General features: G+C 43.5%; 1 protein-coding gene across 2 annotated transcripts in view; it reads right to left on the reverse strand.

Moving 5' to 3' along the window:
* LOC125447794 (synaptosomal-associated protein 25) overlaps positions 1–21,994 on the reverse strand; it is a 196,502-nt gene that overhangs the window by 66,999 nt on the left and 107,509 nt on the right. The window lies entirely within an intron of this gene.

The raw sequence follows: 21,994 nt of genomic DNA on the forward strand, positions 1-21,994 counted from the left end.
GTGGTATATTTGGATTTTCAGAAAGCATTTGACGAAGTCCCCTATAAGAGATTATTATGCAAGATAAAACACATGGTATTGAGGAAGTCTTTTCAGATGGACAGGAAGCTTGTTGGCCAAGAGGAAACAAAATGTAGGAATTAATGGGTTCTTTTCAAATCAGCAGGCAGTAACTAGTGGGGTGCCATAGGGGTCAGTGTTGGGACCCCAGGTATTCACAATATGTGTCAATGATTTGGATGAGGGGAATAAAAGTAACCTCTCAAAGTTTGCAGATGATACCAAATTGAGTGGGATGGTGAACTGTGATGAGGATGCAAAGATCCTTCAACATCATCTGGGCAGGTTGGGTGAGTGGGCAAATCAATGGCAGATGCAGTGTAATTGGGATAAATGTGAGGCTATTCACTTTGGAAGCAAAACAAAGTAGATTACTACCTGTATGGTTGTAAATAGGAAGAGGGGAGTGTGCAGCAGGACCCAGCTGTCCTTGTGCACCAGTCATTGAAGGTAAGCATGCAGGTACAGCAGGTGGTAAAGAAGGCAAATGGTATGTTGGCCTTCATTATGAGAGGTTTCGAGTACAGGAGCAGGGATGTGTTGTTGCAGTTATACAGGGCCTTGGTGAGACCACACCTAGAACAGTGTGTGCAGTTTTTGTCTCCTTTTCTGAGGAAGGATGCTTGTGGTCTCAAGGGAGTGCAGCGAAGGCTTACCAAGCTGATTCCTAGGATGGTGGGACTGATGTATGAGGAGAGATTGACAAAGTTAGGATTGTTTTCACTGAAGCTCAGACGAATAAGGGGGATCACACAGACACTTATAAATTCTAACAGGACTAGACAGGATAGCTGCTGAGAGGATGTTCCCGATGGTGGGTATGTTCAGAACCAGGGGTCACAGACTGAGGATTCAGGGTAGATCATTTAGGACAGAGATAAGGAGACATTTCTTCACTAAAAGAGTGGTTAGCCTGTGAAATGCATTACCACATGAACTAGTTGAAGCCAAAACATTGAATGTAATCAAGAGGCTGTAGGTATTACGAATGTATTCATGAATTTGAGGTCAGGATGAAGGGTGTTAGTGAGCCTCGAATTCTCCTGGACGACCTCTGACACTTCTGTCTTCATTTTCTGAAACCAACTCAGCACCAACATCTATTTCAAACCTGTTAACTCCCATAGCTACCTTGACTATACCTTCTCTCACCGCCCTCTTGCAAAACTGTGATCTGATACTCCCAATTTCTCCGCCTCCGCCACATCTGCTTCCAGAAAGAAGCATTCCATTCCCAGATATCCAGACATCTTTCTTCAAGGGCCGTAATTTCCCGTCTCCTGTGATTTGTAATGCCTTCAACAGCATCTCCTGCATTTCCTGCACTTCTGCCCTACACCTCCCCTATCACCTCCAACCAAGGTCCCAAACAATCCTTCCATATCTGACAGATATTCACCCGTACGTCTTTTAACCTGGTCTACTGCATCTGTTGTTCCCGATGTGCACTCCTCTACATCAGAGAGAACAAGCTCAGACTTGGTGACTGATTCACAGAGAATCTGTGCTCTTTACGCTGTAATCAACACCATTTTCTGGTTCCAGCCATTTCAACTCCTTTGGTGATATGTTCATCCTAGGCCTCCTTCCATATCACAATGAAGCCACACGAAAATTGAAGGAACAACACCTTATAGTTCCCAGCTTGGGAACTTACAGTTCAATGGCCTCAACATAGAATTCACTAGCTTCAAAATCTCCCCACCCCGTCCTCATCCCACATCCAGCCGTCCTTCTCATCCCCGTCTCCTTGACCTGACACAACCTGTCCATCTTCCTTCTCACCTATCCGCCCCACACTTCCCATTGACCAATCTTGACAACCTTCTACCTGCATCCACTTAACACCAACCCACCTACCTTCCTCCTGCGCCACACCCACTTTTTACTTCTGAGCTCAGTTTCCCCTCCTCAGTCCTGATGAAGAATCCTGACCCGAAAAGTTGAATTTTCTGCTCCTCTGATGCTGTCTGACCTATTGTTTTCCTCCACTCCACACCGTCTGCAGTTCTTGCTGTCTCCTTTCAATCATCTCATTTTACAGCTTCCATTAAGATTCACTGAAATGCTGACATCTCTCTTGTACATGAGGTAGCAACAGGTCTAGAATGTGGGCATCTCTGCGACTGGCATCTATCAAAGGGAGGTGAAGCACACAAGATTCTGGGCAGACTTTGCAGGGCACAGACTGTGAAATTATTCTTGCTGGAATCAAAAACACAGGAGTACAGTCTAAGAATTAGGGGTTAATAGTTTTAGAGGCATAAATGAGGAGAAGCTACTTCACCCAACTTACTTGCTTATGAATCTTTGGAATTCTCTAACTCAAATGGTTTGTGGATACTCCATTGTTGAATATATTTAAACAAAATAAAAATAAGTAAAATGTTGAATATATTTAAGACTGGGGATAAACAGGCTTTTGGTCTCTTGGGGACTCGGGGGAATCGCTGAATATTACTGGCATCACTCACTACTTCTGTAAGTAGACCATTTGTCCCCTACAATCTCGAGTGTGATTCCAAAAAGAACATCTTTACCACTGCTTGCCAGTTACTGGAATGTGGCATATATAGTGGATGGACCAAACACGTCTGGTCTCAAACCATAACTAACAGTTTATTTAACTTGGAATAAGTAACGGTAACTACAACATAGAAGTTTAACTCCCCATCTCAATAAATTTAAACAATACAGACAGTTCCTCAACTATTTTTAAAATAACTGATATCAAGAGACATATGTTACCAAGAATGTTAGAGGCACCAAATACTGCAAAGGCTATGGGCCCTGACAACATTCCGGCTATAGTACTGATGGCTTATGCCTCAGAACTTGTCATTTCCCTAGCCAAGTTCTTCCAGTACTGTTACTTGACTGGCATCTACCCAACAATGTGGAAGCTTTCTCAGGTATGTCCCATGCACAAAAAGCAAAATAAATCCAACCCAATCCATTACTACTCCATCTCCATTACTATAGCCTGGTAAGAGTATGGTGACGTGACTATCACTTGATTTCAATCATCAATCAAGTGATAGTCACGTCACCATACTCTTACCAGGCTATAGAGCTGCTCTCTCGTTACATGTGAGATGACTGGTGGTGATTTAACCTGAGGACCACCATACCTCAGGAGAGGGGAGAGGTTGAAAAGCAGAGTCTTTCATGGTAACCTCAGTTCATGCGGGAATTGAACTCATGCCATCAGCACTACAAAGCTTCACATAGGTAGGAGCTTCATAAATAAACTGCAGTGACTCCAGCCACTGCATTACAAAACAACCGGCCAGGCAACTGAGCCAGACAAGGTAGTAGAAGTAGATTCCATGGTAACTTCAAAGTAGAGGCATGCTTATAACTGAGAAATATGTGGGGCTATAGGGAAGGTAGTGGGCAGCATTCTTATTCATTGGGTAGCTCTTTCTGATTGTTAGTCCGTGTATGATGGATCAGATGGCCTCTTCAACGCTATATGGTTCTATGTTTAAACAGTTTGAATAAAAGGGGTCAATAATTAATTAAGCAGGTTCAAATTAAGTAGATTGTTTTGCTATTTATGTCCAAGGAAGGCAGAGACTCCGGCACAGGCAGATAAAGACAGAGCTATAGCTGATTAGTCAGAAATTTTGCATTATGCTTCCCCATCTCCAGTTTACGTAGCCCAAAAGTAGGCTTAAGACCTGGCAGGACAGCTTAGCCATGTGGAATGCCCATCCTGTGCAATGTCTGGAGTTGTGACTGTTTCTCATGTCCGAGATAGTCATGCATAGAGGAAATGCCTCGGGTGCAAACACCTGATGTCCAGGTTTTGGAATTTACACTGTGGCTGGAGTCACTGCAGTTTATTTATGAAGCTCCTACCTATGTAAATAATGTGTTTATCAAAGTAGTCTCACAACAAATTCAGATCAGACAGGAAGAGAGGGAATGGACGATCACAAGGGAGGGTAGAGTCTATCCCACTCTCTAACAAGTTTTGCATTTTTGATTTTGGTAATGGCAATGGTCCATCAGAGAAATGTGGCGAAAGCCAAGCTTGTGACATTGACAATTGCTCAGCTGCACATTGGAAGGATGATAGGAAGAATGATAATGCCATAGCAGTCACTGATTCAACAGTAAAGGGACCAAACAGGTGTTTCTGTTGCTCTGGACATGATGCCAATCTAGTGTGCTGTCCCTGTGAAGCTAAGGTCAAGGATATCACAAAGTAGCTACAGACATTCTATTGAAGAGAGTGAAGAGCCAGAGATCATGGTCCACATTAGCATCAACGTCACAGGTAGAAAGTAAAATTTGGGGAGTTAGGCAAGCGACAGAAAAGCAGCACCATTAACGCAATCATCTAAGGATTGCTCCAAGTGGCATGTATTAGTGAGTGTAGAAATTTGAAGCTTCAATTAATGAACATGTGGTTGGAAAAATGGTGCAGGAGGAGATCTTATATTTCTGGGGCACTGGGATACCTATACATGGAGAATGGGCTGCACCTAAGCAGGACTGGGATTAATATCTTCAGAGAGTTGTTTGCAGGTACTGTAGGGGAGGGTTTAAACCTTCTTGTCAGGGTGATGGGAAACCAAGATAAAATTCAGATAGAATAAAAGCAAAGCTTGTTATGAGAGGCAGAAAAGCTGGAAATTAAAGTGGAAAGTAACAGAAACAAATCCTGGAGTCAACCTAGAATAGTGTTAACAGGGGGAAATTAAAAGCATTCTATCTAAATGCAGGCAGCATTTGCTACAAAATAGGTGAATTGCTGGCACTAGTAGAAGTAGAGGGGTATGATTTAATTGGCACTACCAAGGTATAACTACAGAAAAGCCAAGACTGGGAGCTCAAAATTAAGGGATATTCAACCTTTCAGCAGAACAGCTGAAAAGAAGAGTGAGGTAGGGCAATACTGCTAATAAATTAAGAAATCTGATGGAATCTGTGCAGTAGTGACATAGGATCTCCAATAGGAAAAACAGTGCATAGAATTCATTTGGGTGGAGCCAAGGAAAATACAAGAGGCTGGAAACATTGTTCAGAGTGGCTTCTGAGTCACTAAACAGTTGTGTAATCTTAGACAAGGTACACACCAAGAAATCAGAGGTGCATCTAGCAAGGGCAATGACTTCATGGGTAACCAGAGTTTACACATAGACTGGATACCCCTGATAAACACCAATGCTGTGAAGAAATAATTCTTGGAATGTGAACAAAATAGTTTTCTGGAGCAATAAAATTGAGGAACCAATTAAGGAAAAGGTTCGTAGTGTTATGGAATGCAGAAGGGTCAATTAATAATATTTTTGTAAAACACCTTCACAGAATAGTGACCACAGTTGAGAGAATTTTCCATCATGTTTGAAAAAGATGTAATTCAATCTGAAACTAAGGTCTTTAGATCTAAACACGGGAATTGTGAAGGAATGAAGGGAGAGCAGGCCGTAGAGTATTAGAAAAACACATCAAAGGTTTGATAGCAGAAAGGCAATTGCTTGCATATAAAATTAACGCTTGCACATACATTCCTTTGAGGCAAAAATATCCAACATGAAAAGTAAAAGAAACATGGTTACCAATAAAAGTTAACCACAGTATTTGGTCAAAAGAGGAGGTCCATAACGTTGCCAAAAAATACTATAAATCTGTGGTTTGGAAGAATTTTAGAACTTAGCAAAAGAAGTCCTAAAACATTGATAAAGAAATGGACAACAGGACAGAAATGTAAAATAACAAGAAACATAAAAACCAGATTATAAAAGTTTATATAGATATGTAAAAATTTTAAGAACGTAAAAACAAATTTGGATTCAGTCCAGCAGAAATAGGAGAATTTATAATAGGAAGTGAGAAAAGTCAGAGAAGTTAAGTAAGTACTTTGTGTTTGTCTTCACAGAGAAAAAAGCAAGATATGACCCTGAAGTAACTAAGATCCAAGGAATTAGTGAGAGTGTGGAACTGAAATAAATTAGTCTCAGTAAAATGTAGTATTGGAGAAATAAATGGGTCTAAAAGTTGACAAATCCATAGGTCCTGATAATGTTCACCTCAGAGTGTTGAGATGGCAGTAGAGATGGTTGGTGCACTGGTGATCACTTTTCAAAATTCCTTTAATTCTGCAACAGTGCCTGCAGATTGAAAGGTTGGAAATTTAACCCCACTGTTTAAAAGGGAGTGAGAAAACAGAAAAACCCTTACCTGATATCAGTCACAGGGAAATATATATTTTATTCAATCATGGGATGTGGACTTGGGTGTGGTTGGCTGGCATCATTTATTGCCTGTCCCTGGTTAGAATCATAGAATTTTATAGCACAGTACGATGCCATTCAATTCACAGTGTCTGGATAGGCTCCCAAAAGGGCTATCTAGTTGGTCCTATTCTCCAGCACATTTCCACAGGTCCATAAATTCTAATTCTAGTTACCCTTGACACTGTAGTGGTGAGCTGCCTTCTTGAGCCACTGCAGTCCATATGCAATAGGTTGACCCAAAATGTCTTAGGGACGGAATTCCAGGATTTTAACCCAGTGACACTGGCGATATACTTCCAAGTCAGAATGGTGAGTAGTTTGGAGGAGAACTTGCAGGTTATGGTTTTCCTTCGTATTTGCTGCTCTTGTCCATCCAGATGGAAGTGGTCATGGCTTTGGAAGGTGCTAAGAATCTTTAGTGAATTTATGCCATCTTGTAGATATTAGCAAGTGTGCACTGAATGTCGGTAGTGGAGGAAGTGGACGTTTGTTGATGTGGTAGCAATCAAGTGAGCTGTTTTGTCTTAGACAGTGTCAAGCATCTTGAGCGTTGTTGGAGCTGCACCCGTCCAGGCAAGAGGGGAATATTCCATCACACTCCCAATTGTATTTCATAGATGGTGGACAGGTTTTGGGGAGTCAGGATGTGAGTTACAAGCTGCAGTACACCTTGCCCCTGACCTGCTCCAGTAAAATCTATTGTAGGCTGTTAAAATCTATTATAAAGAATGTGGTTACTGGATACTGACAAAATAGCTATCTGATTAGACAGGATGAAGAAGAAATCATGTTTGACAAATATGGCAGGAGTTTTTTGAGGATATTAATAGCACAGTCAATGAGAAGGATTACCTGAAGACTTTTGAAGGCTCGTAAACAAAATGAATGCACATGGATTTGGGGATAATATTCTATCCACATGCAGGTAGGAACCAGAAGGTAGGAATAAATGGCTCATTCTCAGGTTGTGATCAGAGCGGTAGCACAAAGCTCAGTGCTTGAGCCCTATCTGTTCACCATCTTGGATTTGGGGCCAGATTGTAAATTTCTCTCAAGTACTGTGAGCAGTTTTGTTCCTCTTACTTAAGGAAGGATATTATTTCACAAGGATGAGATCATAAGAACTGCAGATGCTGGAGTCAGAGATAACACAGTATGGAGCTGGAGGAGCACAGCAGACCAGGCAGCATCAGAGGAGCAGGAAAGTTGACGTTCCAGGTCGGGACACTTCTTCAGAAATGGGGGAAGGGGAAGGAAGCTCTGAAATAAATGGAGGCATGAGGGGTGGGGCTGGGGAAGGTAGGTGGGATGGTGATAGGTTGGTGCAGGTAGGCAGTGGTGTGGATTGGTCAGTGAGGTGGGAGGTGTGGATAGGTGGGAGAGAAGATGGACAGGTTGTGTCAGGTCAAGGAGGCGGGGATGAGAGGGTGGGTGGTCATGGGATGAAGCCGGGTGTGGGGAGATTTTGAAACTGGTAATGTCCTCAGTGAGACCATTGGATTGCAGGCTCCAAACGTGGAACATAGGTGCTGCTCCTCCAGTTTCCGGAAGGCGTAATTGTGACACTGGAGGAAGACCAGGATGGTCATGTCATCCAGGGAGTGGGAGTTGAAATGGTTTGTGACTGGGAGATGTTGTTATTTGTGGAAAACCGAGTGGAGGTGTTCTACAAAGCAGTCTCCAAGCTGAGGCTTGGTCTCACCAGTGTACAGAAGGCCACATCAGGACCAGCAGATACAGCAGACCACATTGGTGGATGTGCAGGTGAATCTCTGTCTAATGTGAAAGGTTTTTTTGGATGATTGCGGTCATGGGGGATTGTCTTATGAGCAAAGGTTGAACAGATTGGGATACTATTCATTGGAATTTAGAAGAATGAAAGGTGATTGAAACACAGAGAATGCTTAAGGGTCTTGACAGATTAAATACTGAGAGGATGTTCCTTCTCATGGGAGAGTTTAGAGCACAGAGCACTGTCTCAGAATAAAGGGGTGCCAATGTAATACCTTGATGAGGAAGAATTTCTTCTCTCATAGGGTTGTGAGTCTTTGGAATTCTTTGCCAAAGACAGCTTTTGGGGCAAAAAAAATCTTGCATCAGCTAAATAAAATAATGTGAGACAGTACCAGGAATACTGAGATAGTAGGAACTGCAGATGCTGGAGAATCTAAGATAACAAAGTGAAGAGCTGGATGAACACAGCAGACCAATCAGCGTCAGAGGAGCAAGAAAGCTGAAGTTTCGGGCCTAGACTCTTCTTCAGAAATGGGGGAGGGGAAGAGAGTTCTGAAATAAATAGGGGGACAGGGGAGGCAGATAGAAGATGGATAGAGGAGAAGATAGGTGGAGAGGAGACAGACAGGTCAACAAGGCGGGGATAAAGCCAGTAAAGGTGAGTGTAGGTGAGGAGTTAGGGAGGGGATAGGTCAGTCCAGAGAGAACAGACAGGTCAAGGGGCCGGATGAGGCTAGTCGGTAGGAGATGGGGGTGGGACTGAGATGGGAGGAGGGCATAGGTGGGAAAGCTTCAAAATCTCCCCTCCCCCTACCGCATCCCAAAACAAGCCCAGCTTGTCCCGTCTCCCTAACCTGTCCTTCCTCCCACCTATCCCCTCCATTTCTGAAGAAGGGTCTAAGCCTGAAACATCAGCTTTCCTGCTCCTCTGATGCTGCTTGGCCTTCTGTGTTCAACCAGCTCTACACCTGGTTATACCAGGGATACTGAGTAAAGTTCTGGCCCCTTGCCTAAAGAAGGTTATACTTTCCATAGAGAGAGTGCAGCATGTTTACAGGACAGAATAGTGGGACTGTCCTGTGAGAAGAGATTGAGGGCAATGGGCTGTATTTTCTGGAGCTTAGTGAAATGAAAGGTGGCTTCATAGAACTTACAATATTCTAAGAGGATAAATAGCACTAGACACAGAAAGGATATTTCTCCATGGCTGTACGCTTTAGAACCAAGGTATGCAGTCTTAGAATAAAAGGTAAACCATTTGGGACTGAGATGAGGTGGAAAACCTCTTCACTCAGAGGGTTGTGAAACTTTGGAATTCTCTACCCCAAGGTATGGCAAATCAGAGCAGAACTTATACAGTTAATGCAGAGCCCTGGGGAGTGTTGCCATACAAAGAGACCTTGGGGTACAGGTGCATAGTTCCATGAAAGTGGAGTTGTATGTAGACAGGTTAGTGAAGAAGGCATTTCGCATGTTTGCCTTCATTGGTCAGTACGGTGAGAATAGAAATTCGGATGTCATGTTGCAGCTGTACAATACATCGGCAAGGCCTCTTTTGGAATACTGTATTTAATTCTGGTCTCTCTGCTATAGGAAAAATGTTGTTAAAATTGAAAGGGTTCAGAAAAGATTTACAAGGATGTCGCCAGGATTAGAGGGTTTGAGCTATAGGGAGTCCTGAATAGTTTGGGGCTATTTTCCTAGCAGCGTTGTCGGCTGAGAGTTAACCTTACAGAGATTTATAAAATCATGACAGGGGCATAGATAAGGTGAATAGCCAAGGTGTTCTTCTTAGGGTAGAGGTGTCCAAATCTAAACAGCATAAGTTTAGCTCGAGAGGGGAAAAAATCTAAAAGGGGCCTGAGGGACAACTTTTTCACATAGAAGAAGGTGCGTGTATGGAACGAGGTACCAGTGGAAGTGCTAGAGGTGAGTGTAATTATTTCATATAAAAGGTACCTGGGTGGGTACTACTTGGATAGGAATGGTTCAGAGGGATTTAGGTCAATTGCTGGCACATGGAACTAGATCAGTTTAGGATATCTGGTCAGCATGTATGAATTGAACTAAAGGAGCGGTGTCTGTGCTGTACAACTCCATGATTTTATGGTGGTGTAAGATCAGTCAGGAAAACTGTCAAGACAGAAGTTGACAAGGGGATATGGGGATAATGAGGGAATATTGGTTGAAGTTCAATGTCAGCCATTATCTAGAATGCGGGTAGGCTGGAGGGGCTGAATGGTACTCTCCCATTGCTCCAAGGGTATGGAGGTGGTTACAACTATTTTGATATCTTGAAACCTAGATTAGTTAGGTATTTGGTCCAGGCTGCTGTGTGTAGCACCTCAAAATAGAGCCAGTGCCTTCCCAGGAAATGAGATAAATGCCACGGATATTGAAGTCGAAGTGGACCTCTGCAGACTTGAAAGATCTTTCTAAAAATAGGGCTTGAATGTAAGCTTGATATAAGGAAAATACATTGTGCATTTACAGGACTAAAAGACTGGGACCTATTAACATGAGTATATTTGGATGAAAAAGGAGATGGTCAATTTATACCCTGAGCATATGAAGAAACATGGGACCAGAAACATTTAGTCACCTTATATGCTGGCTTGTCTTATATGCTATGATTAATGGAACCTGGCAAGGGATGTGTTTCAAGCAGCAGCAAGGTCATCTCCCATTGGTTCAGAATTCTTTAAAAGTTACACTGTCCAGTTCACTAGTTAGACATTCTCCACCTCCACATTCCTGAGTGACATGGACTCCATATGGAGTTGAAGAGAGGGTGGAATGTTCCAGAAAACAACAAACAAACGACCATATCAGAAAAGCAAAGAACAAAATAGTGGTTAAGAAGACATATGGGATACTTGTTTTTATTTGTCAAGGCACTGAATACAAGAGCACAGAGTTATGATGGAACTGTGCATAATGTCAGTTTGGCCATAGCAGGAGAACTGTATGCAGCTCTGGTTGCCACATTGTCGAAAGGATGTAATTAGACTAGACAGGACATTCACCAGGATGTTGCCTAGGCTGGAGTGATTCAGTTATGAAGAGGGACGAGATAAGCTGGTGTGTTTTCCTTACCGCAGAGAAGGCTAAGTTCTGAGAGGTAGCCTCTCAGGTAGACTGGGCGAAATGTTTCCCCTTAGCAGAGGGGTTAATAATCAGAGGCACCATGGGGTGATGGATATCTAGAACTAGCTGCCTAGAAGGGTGATAAAAGCAGGAATCCTTAAGACTTTTAAGAAGTATGTAGATGAACACTTGAAATGCCTTAGCACATAAGTGCTGGAAAATGGGATTAGAACAGATAGACGTCTGATGATGGTATGGGGCACAATAGGCTGAAGGGCCTCTTTCCATGCTGTAAAAACACTGTGACTATGAAAATGGTCTACTTCATTCACAGGAGCACATACTGGCTCAAGATCCTGTGCTGCAAAATAATGAATCATGCACGGTGTTGGTTCGCCAGTAGTTCTTTGTTTTCACTCTTTAGCTGACAGTTCAAACTGAGGATGGATATGTAAATAATTTATGAAGCTTTCAGGATCACATGGAGATTAATGATTGCAGCCAACCTCAAATTGCCAACCTCTACAAACAGTTTCTGCAGACTAGTCCGAAGTCATCAACATTTAGCAATTACGATGCTATACATAATATCTGATCCTTGCCAACTGTCCTCCTGCCAGCAGTGAAGGTTAAGAGCAGATTTAATAGAAGTGTTCAAAACCATGATAGATTTTGGCTGAGTATTTCTGGAGAAACTGTGCCAACTGGTTGGAAACAGAAGAAGAGTATTGATTAATACAGACAATTCACTATCTTAAAAGATGGTGCATGCAGATTCAGCACTGCTGTTTGTAGCCATCCCTGCAGGGGATTTGCTGGTATGGTGTGCCTTGCTTGTCCTGTTTTGTGCCATCCCATTACATGTGCTGTAGCTCATCCATATAATCCCATGACATTTCACATCCAACTATAGACAGACCTGTTGTATGAGACAGATAGATTCTATAAGGGTTATCCAAGGTCACAAGATAATTTCCACCCCTGAAGACATGAAAGATTGCTCTTGGGAGAAACTGACCAAAAATTTGGTGTGGTACTGGTGTCCAGTGTAGTCTGTTGTGTGGACTAGTGTGTTTCAGTCGCAGTAATATACACTTACTCTTAAATTAGGCCTAACTGTTTCTTGTGAGACAATTGTGCATCTCAGATGTAACATAATTAGCCATAAGTATTCTATAATAAACCTTTCCCTTTATCTAAACCAAGCCTCTCTTGTGCAGAAGATTTTGCATGGTCATCGTTCTCCACAGTCTATCAGTAGTTTAGACTAACGCCAATGAAAAGGATTCAGAGCAGTGAATCTACCCAAGGCATCTCTGACAGATCACATGGATGACTACATGATGTATATCATATGATAAGGCCCATTTCTGAAGAACATCTAGGACCGAAACGTCAGCCTTCCTGCTCCTCTGATGCTGCTTGGCCTGCTGTGTTCATCCAGCTCTACACCTTGTTATCTCAGATTCTCCAGCAGCTGCAGTTCCTACTTTCTCTGAAACTATGATAAGGTTGATGCTTCTTTCTGTTGCACTCCACTTTGCCCTCTGTAGCTTTTCAGGTCTGATCAGATGGTTGGAATGCTCACACTTATTTTCTGGATGCCACTTCAGAGTTCGTTTTGTCCTCGTAATTTCAAGCACATACCTCTTCATTTGTCACATGGTGCATTAATGGAATTTTTAGCAATGCACCTTGACATCCACATTTCAAAGACCTTCATTTTCTTCCATTGATTGAGACTTGTTTTCCAGGTTTCTGGGGCTGACAGGCGAGTGAGTAGAGCATAGCATCCTGTGAGCATTTTTCCTTTGTTACAAGCCTGAGTTTTTCTTGTTAACATCTTCACAAAGTGACTTCTGGATATCTGTTCTTTTAACTTTGGCATCACATCTGCTATTATCTGTTCTCAGTTGTTCTAAACAAACTGATCTATTTGCTCCAAGATGACAGATTCAATCACATCTTTCAAAAGAGAGCTGGTAAGTAAAGGAGAAGGAAAAACTTGTAGAAATGTAAGTAAAGAGCAGGGGAGTGTGGGCTAATTAGACAGCACTCTTTCAAAGTGCTTGTAGTGCATGATGGGCCAGTCTCCATCTCTGCGACATTATTCCATGACTATTCTCTCCTTCAGCACACCTAAACCACTTCTTTACAACGACTATGAGGAGAACAGGAATTTACATAGAGGCCTGTGATCTAGGAAAATAGTTGAGGCTGTTCACAAACACAAGAGTAACAAGAAAAGCCAGATAGGCTAGGCCTGTATCCGCTGGGGTTTAACAGCCAGAGGTGATTTAATTGAAACATATAAGATCCTAGTGGCACTTGACTGAGCAGATGTTGAAAGGCTGTTTCCGCTTGTGGGGGAGCTCAGATCTAGGGGTTAAAATTTAAAAGTAAGTTATCGCCTATTTGAAATAAGATGATACTGCATTTAATTTTGGTCTCCCTGCTATACGAAAGATATTGTGAAACTTGAAAGGGTTCAGAAAAGATTTATAAGGTTGAGCTATTGTGAGAGCATGAGTAAGCTTGGGCAATTTTCAATGGAGTATTAGAAGCTGACAGCCGACCTTACAGGTTTATAAAACCATGAGGGGCATGGATAGGGTGAATAGCCAAGGTCTTTTTCCAAAGGTAGGGGAGTCAAAAACAACACAACATAGGTTTACGGTGAGAGGGAAATGATTTAAAAGAGATCTAAGGGGCAACTTTTCCACACAGAGGGTGGTATGTGTATGGAATGAGCTGTTAGAAGAAGTGATGGAGGCAGGTCTAATTGTATTATTTAAAATATGGATGGGTAATATGAATTGGAAGTGTTTAGGCGGACATGAGTCAAATGCTGACAAATGGGACTAGATTAATGTAGGATATCTGGTCGGACGATTTGGAATGAAGGATCTGTTTCTGTGCTCTACAACTCTATGACTACGAGGATTGTATTTCCTTCTGAAGGTTGAGTGTCTTTGGAATTCCCTTACTCAAAAGACAAAGGTTGCAGAATGTTTAAATATTTTTATGGCAGAGAAAGGTAGATTCTTGATTACCAAAGGGATACATGATTAGCAGAGACACACAGGAATGTAGATGTGAGATTAAAATCAGATCAATCATGATCCTATCAAATGGTGGAGCAGGTTCGAACAGCTGAATGGCCTCCTCTTGTTCCTTGCTCATATGGCACAGTGCCAAAGAGATATTGGGAAAGGCCAACACAAACATGGTGGGTTAAATGGTCTCCTTTTGTGCCGTAATGTTGGTGATTCTATGAATTCAGGTTTCGTTAAAAGACATTTGGATACGTACACGTTTAGGAAAGGTATGGAGGGATATGGGCCAGTATTTGTAGGTGGGGCTAGTTTAGTTTGGGATTTTGTTCAGCTTGGACTGGTTGGATTGAAGGTTCTGTTTCAATGCTGTATGGTTCTATAAGACGGGAATTCCAGTGCAGACCTGCCAAAAGGCTGGAGTCAGTGGAATAGAGAACTTGGGAGTAAGGCAGAAAAGATAAGTAAGAGTGAGGGTGTGCAACAATTTAAAACAAGGATTAGAGCTCAATTTTCAAAAGACCTGGGATCAGAAGAATGGTGGGCATGTAAGTCTTGGTGAGAGATAGTGGACAGACAGCAGTATTATGAATGAAGAGTTGGATGATGAACTCTGCCAGGGCAGCGAAGAGGATAGGAGATGCTATTTATGGGATCAGCCAAATAAAGCAAAGACCTGAGGCTAACTGCTTTCAAGAACTGCTAAGAAAATATAGCCTCAGTGCAAGCAAATATTGCTGAGATGAGAGACAGTATGTAGAAGCTTTCAATCTGCACTAAGTAGGACAAATACAAGAACATTAAATTTCAAATGGAGCAGCAGTTTATACGGCTTGAGGAAAAAGGCTGCTGATTGGTTGGCAAGTAGATTCTAATTGGTCACAACTTTGCCACGGTGAATGCACTAGGGAAAAATAAACCCCACAGCTTTTGTTTAAATTCAAGTAGGCAAGTAACATCAAGATGTACTATGGTCAGCAGGGAAGAGTACCCCCCACTTGGATGGCTTATAGGCTCTCAGAATTTTCCTCTCTAACAGACGAATCCAATTCTCACACCCATTCCCCCATCAATACCCTCCTCTGCATCGCTGAACTAGTCCTCACCCTCAATAACTTTTCCTTCAATTCCTCCACTTCCTCCAAATCCAGAGGGTTGCCATTGGACATTCACATGAGCCCCATCTATCCCTGCCTCTTTGTCGGTTATGTCGAACAGACTCCTATAGCTACCTAGACTACACCTCCTCCCAAAACTCCATTCTGATTTCCCAATTCCTCCATCTCTATCTCATCTGCTCTAACGCAGAGGCGTTCTACTCTCAAGCATCCGGATGTTCTCCTTTTTCAAACAATGCTCTTTTTCCCCCTCTGTCATCCTCCATTCCCCACTCCAGAGCTCTTAACCATCCACCCCCCCAAAAATGATACAGATAGGAACCAGGGGGCCCTGCAGCCCTCTGGACTCTATATTGAGTTCAATTATTTTAGGGCCTAAACTCATACATGTCCTAGCCCCCTACCCCACACACCACGCTTTGTTGTCACATAGCCTGCCATCACATACTATCTATTGTTAGTCACTAACAGTCTCCATTAATAGCCATTCACCTTCCTAGCCAGATGATTATCAACTTATTTGTCTATTCAACTGCTCTTCTCTCTCTTTGGGCTCTATCCTTTACCCTATTATTTACTCCCTACCCCCACCACCACCTTGTTTTCTGCATATAAACCAAAAATTCTCTAGTGACATCAGTTCTGAGGTGTCATCACTGGATCTGAAACATTAACTCTTGAGTTTTTTCTTCAAGACCTGCTGAGCTTTTCCAGCAACTTATGCTTTTGCTAATAATAAAGATAGGGTCCCCCTTGTCCTCACTTTCAATCCCACCAGCCTCCACATCCAACATATCATCCTCAAACACTTCCGCCAACTCCAATTAGACCCCGCTACCCAGAATATCTTCCACTCCTTCCTGCCTTTTGCAAGGACCATTCCCTTCGCCACTCCTTAGTTCACCTACCACTCCAACATCCCCTCCGGTACCTTCCCCTGTAACCGTAAAAAAATGCAACACTGTCCACACACCATCTCCCTCATCTCGGTCGAAGGCCGTAAACAGTCCTTCCAAGTGAGGCAGAGCTTCACCTACATCTCCTCCAACCTAGTCGACTGCATCTGGTGCACCAAATGTGGTCTTCTCTACATCAGTGACACCAAACGTAGACGAAGTGACCATTCCGCTGTGCATCTTCACCTAGCCCATAAAGGCCAGCCTAACCTTCTAGTCACCGCCCATTTCAATTACCCCCCCGCCGACATGTCTGTCCTCAGCCTCCTCCAGTGTCGCAGTGTATCAGAACACAAATTTGAGGAACAACGCCTAGGCACTTTACAGTCTGGAGGATTTGACATTGAGTTCCTTAATTTCAAATAACCTTCCCACTCGTCCCCCAACTCCCTTTCCAGCTCCGCCTCCTCCCTTCCATTCCACCTATGCCCCTCCCTTCTGGCTACCAACCAGATTCATCCCTCCCAATTACCAACCAGGTCGTACCTACTACCAGTGTCCACCTATCACCACCATTCCATACATCCCCTCACCCAACCCTCTTTATCTGCAGTTCCCTATGCATATCCAGTCCTGAAGAGGGGTACACCTGAAATATTGACTTCTCCTTTCCTCCAGATGCTACCTGTGTTCTTGCAACCTCCTGTTTATCCCCCAAGCTTTAGTTTAATGGTAAAAGTGCAATACCTACACAAATTCCTTTTGCCTGCAGAGGATTTAGCTCTCTCTTCGTAGTTATGTAGTTTTTAGCAGGCCATACCCCAAGACCGATTAACAATTTTAAATTGGTTGTTAATGTCTTTTTGGCACAATCTGGGTTATTCAGCAAGTTCTGCACAATCACAGAATCACTTTAATGTTGGACAATGTGTGTTTTTCAAGCATAGCCTTGTGTATGGTCAAGCACTCTGCCTGCTATGAACAGCCAAAGTCATATGCTGTTTGATATGATCTGCTGTTCCTTGGGATGTAATGCCCACATATCTGGCAGAAAATGGACATTGAAATTCACAGATGACATTACAAACTTGAGTGTTAGACAAAATATCATTTTTAGCTCGATAGTAACATCCTGTTAGTGGAGAATACCACCCTTGTTGCAACTGCCACATTTTGCTAGTCTACCAAATGTTAAAACAGTGCTTTAGTTAATTATGTCACACATAGCTGAGACATAGTGTAACAGAGTATTACAGTATGGAAAGAGGCCCTTCAGCCCATTGTGTCTGCATCAGCCATCAAGTACTTATCTATTCTAGGCCCATTTAATATAATCTTTTAATGTAAATTAATTTAGTTTAATTCCATTTCCCAGATGATCTCAACAATGGGGTCCATTTTACATAATTCTGGGTTTATATTTGTCCTGCTTTCTCTCTCTGACAATCTGTATGCTGTGAATGATTCCTCCACAGCACACAGACTGCAGACTTTGGATGATGAAGGTGACTATGCACTCACCGATAAATTTATCCTACACAGTAAATCTTCCTGCTTGGCAGAAGATTTCAGGCTAGCAATCCTCCCATTGCAGACAGGCTGGGGAAAGGTTTCCTGATTGAATTGCTACATTTTACAATTAATAAAAGTGCGCACACAGCAGATGCTGCTTGCAAGTGCATTAACCTGGACATATACCCATTACTCGTTAGACAGAGTCCATGCGTCAATGACAATTTGCTAGTCTTGATTATCATAAAACACTTATTTTTAGTAGTTCAAAAACTGGATGACAACTGTACAGGTCCGATGGAATACCAATTTAATAAATGAGGGTCCAAGGTAACAAAGTGTGAAGCTGGATGAACACAGCAGGCCAAGCAGCATCTCAGGGCGCTCCTGAGATGCTGCTGGGCCTGCTGTGTTCATCCACCTTCACACTTTGTTATCTTGGATTCTCCAGCATCTGCAGTTCCCATTATACTAATAAATGAGGGTGTTTCATCTTTATCACGTTCTGCACAGTTGTTGGGCCCTTTGTCGAATGAAAGTGGGACAGTGACCTGTGGTGCTTTCATATATTGTGGGGAAGCCTGGAGAAACCTGGGTTTGATCCCCAGAAGCTGGTTACTAATAAAATTGTCACGCTAACATTAGACCGTAAGGAGTTCCTACCCCCAATCACAGGCAACATTGTCACTAAACTAGCAATCTAGAATCAGGTTAATGTTTTGGGTAGAAATAGTGGGAACTGTCGATGCTGGAGAACCTGAGATAACACAGCGTGAAGGTGGATGAACACAATGTTTTGGGTGCATCATTTCAAATCCCACTGTAGCAGACGGTGAAATTTTAATTCAATTAAAACATCTGGAATTAGAAGCTAGTCTAATAAAAATGCAAACATTGTCAATTATCATTAAAAAGATTCATCTGGTTTGCTAATATCCTTTAGGGAAGGAAATTTACAAACCTTACCTAGTCTGGCTTACATGTGATCTAAACCTACAGCAACATGGTCAACTTAACTGCCTTCTGAAATGGCTAAGCCAGTCAGTCAGTTCAAAGGCAATTAGGGATGGCGAATAACTGCTGACGTTAATGCATTTAGAAAGCATTAATAGGGTTAGACAAAGATTGATCATTTTTAAATATTAAAGGCATCATTGCGTATTGAGAGAAAGCAGGAAACTGGCCTTGAGACGGATGATCAGCCATGATTATATTGAATGGTGGAGCAACCTCTAAGGCACGAATGGCCTACTCTCGTTCCTAGTGTCTATGTCAATGAATCACATCTTAAGTAGAAAAAAAACCTGAGATATGGCAAATGCAGAATGTTACACGTGCCTGGTTCACTCGGGACCAGTCTTGTCTGTGACATTAAAGGTTGTGGGTTTAAACTCTGGAAACTCAAACACAAGCCGCACTGAAGCACCCAGGCCAGTGCTCTGCAACACCACACCATGGACCAGTCACCCAGTGTGGTGCTGAGGAATACTGCACTGCGGGGTAGATTATCAGGCGCGGTGCTGTAGAATGCCGCATTGCCAGGTGGATTATCTGGGGTGGTGCTGGGGAATGCCACACTGCCAGGTCGCTTATCCGGGGTGGCGCTGGGGAATGCTGCACTGCCAGGTGGATTATCAGGCGCAGTGCTGTAGAATGCTGCACTGCTGGGTGGATTATCCGGCGCTGTGCTGGGGAGTGCCGCACTGCCGGGTCGATTATCCAGGGTGGTGCTGAGGAATACTGCACTGCCAGGTAGATTATCAGGCACAGTGCTGTAGAATGCCGCACTGCCAGGTGGATTATCCGGAGTGGTGCTGGGGAATGCCGCACTGCCGGCTGGATTATCCGGCACGGTGCTGTAGAATGCTGCACTGCCAGGTGGATTATCCGGGGTGGTGCTGGGGAATGCCACACTGCCGGGTGAATTATCCGGGGTGGTGCTGCGGAATGCCACACTGCCGGGTGGATTATCCAGGGTGGTGCTGGGGAATGCCGCACTGCCGGGAGGATTATCAGGCGTGGTGCTGGGGAATGCCGCACTGCCAGGAGGATTATCCGGGGTGGTGCTGGGGAATGCCGCACTGGTGGGTGGTTTATCGAGTGTGGTGCTGGGGAATGCTGCACTGTCGGGTCGATTATCCGGCGTGGTGCTGGGGAATGCCGCACTGCCGGGAGGATTATCAGGCGTGGTGCTGGGGAATGCCGCACTGCTGGGTGGATTATCCGGCATGGTGCTGGGGAATGCCGCACTGCCGGGTGGATTATCCGGCGTGGTGCTGGGGAATGCCGCACTGGTGGGTGGTTTATCGAGCGTGGTGCTGGGGAATGCTGCACTGTTGGGTCGATTATCTGGCGTGGTGCTGGGGAATGCGGCTCTGTTGTCTGCGTCAACCTGCAGAGGACTGATTACAGCCAGAATCTCTTCAGCCCTTTGAGGTTAAAAGATACCAGGCCACAGGTTCAAAGCTGAGCACGGGAGTTTAGTCCTGCCCAATATTTAACCCTCAACCAACATGGAACATTGATTATCTGGATGTTTATATCTAGGACAGGAGATGGAGTAGGGGAGGAAGGGATGAGGAGGAGGTCAAGGAGGAGGAGATTGTAGGGGGTAGGGCAGGAGCTGACGTGGAGCCAGATGTTAGGGAAGAAGAGGTATATGAGGGAACAGGAGAAGGACAGGATGGGGAGTGGAGGGGCAGATATTGTGACAGGAGAATAGGGCACAGTGGTGAAATGTGTGGGTAGGAGAACTGGTGAAGATGGAAGTGGTGTGTTTAGGAGCGGTAGGTGGGGAGGTGAATGCGCTAGAGGCCCAGAACAGGAACAAGCGATCTGGACTTTCCAAGCCAGTTTGTTTCTCCTGCACTCAATCAGCTTCAGACAGTGCAGGACTTCCCACAACTTGAAGATTATGTCTCTCTGGTGTCTTTGTTCAGCTGTGTCTTCCCAAGGTTGGTAGGTTCCTGGCCCTATGTTATGGGAGCCTCAACGATGGCAATGTCGGTAAAAATCAGCTGAGACCAGCTTGAATTGGACAGGCCTAAGGGATGTTATATGGGCTTGGCTCCTCCTAAACCTTCACCAATGCATAACTCCGGTGGAGCAAGGGATAAAACCACATCTAGCAAATTTGCTGAAGGGATAGGGTGGATGGATACAATGCATTTCAAATGCTTCACACTTCAGCTAGCTGTCATATAACACTTAAACATTTGACTCTGTCAGTCAAATTCATGTTGACAGTCAGTCAAAACAACCTTTTCCAACACCAATAAGATCAAGTACCATGCCTCTGGTGCCTTCAGAATGGGAAAATGTAGCAGCTCAATGTCAGTCTGTGACAAGAAAGCAGGATAACCATTTGAAAGTTGCCATTCAGTCATGAATTGGTTCATTTAATGCAGTTTAAGCATCCAGCAATTTTAAATTGGGTTGCTTTACATGGGTATCACAAATAATGAAAAACACAATTGCCATTCATTTTGCTGTGCGTGTTTAGTAATTCAGACTCAGGGGGTAATTTTCATGCTGCCACCTTTCAGTTTGTATCAAGAAGCTGGGTACACTAAACTCCACTATTGCTTGGTATCAAAATGAGTGGCTATGACTTCCCTATTTACAAGATAAAAGCTGACTCATATCCCTAATTTTCCTTCGTCTACTGGCCTGTTGTTTCCTGCAAGTTCAGCTTCTTTAGACAATGAGAATACAGTCAATCAGGAAGGACAGGCCTGTCTGCAGTCAGCTGTATCTTGGTGTAAAAGGGTCTTCACCACATTAGCCTGTGGGTCTTGGAGCAACGTCACTGAGTGCTAGAAGTTGCAGCAGGAGGCAGTTCTTTCAGAGCAGATGAGCCTGATGAGGACAGGGCAGATTGAGGTGAGACAGAAGCTACAGACTGAGTATCAAAGCTCAGAAAGAATAAGAAAACACAAGAGCTCCTCATGTTCAGCTTTGGAAACAGGCAAATGCATAAGAAGGGGATCAAAAAATGATTGTCATGAAGCGAGGGTAATCCTTTAATTTTTTATTATTCACTTGTGGGACATGGGCTTTGCTGGCTGGGCCAGCTTTTATTGTCCATCCCTGGTTGCCCTTGAGAATGTGGTGGCAAATTGCCCTCTTGAACTGCTGCAGTCCATGTTCCGTAAATAGACCCACAATGCCCTTACAGACGGAATTCCAGGTTACTTTAGATGCCTTGGCTGGTAATGGCTAACACAGCAAGTGGATGCAAGTGGTATTGATTATCAGAGCTGCAGAGCTCTCTTAGTGCAGACATA

This window comes from Stegostoma tigrinum, chromosome 39, assembly GCF_030684315.1.
Source record: "Stegostoma tigrinum isolate sSteTig4 chromosome 39, sSteTig4.hap1, whole genome shotgun sequence".
NCBI lineage: Eukaryota > Metazoa > Chordata > Chondrichthyes > Orectolobiformes > Stegostomatidae > Stegostoma > Stegostoma tigrinum.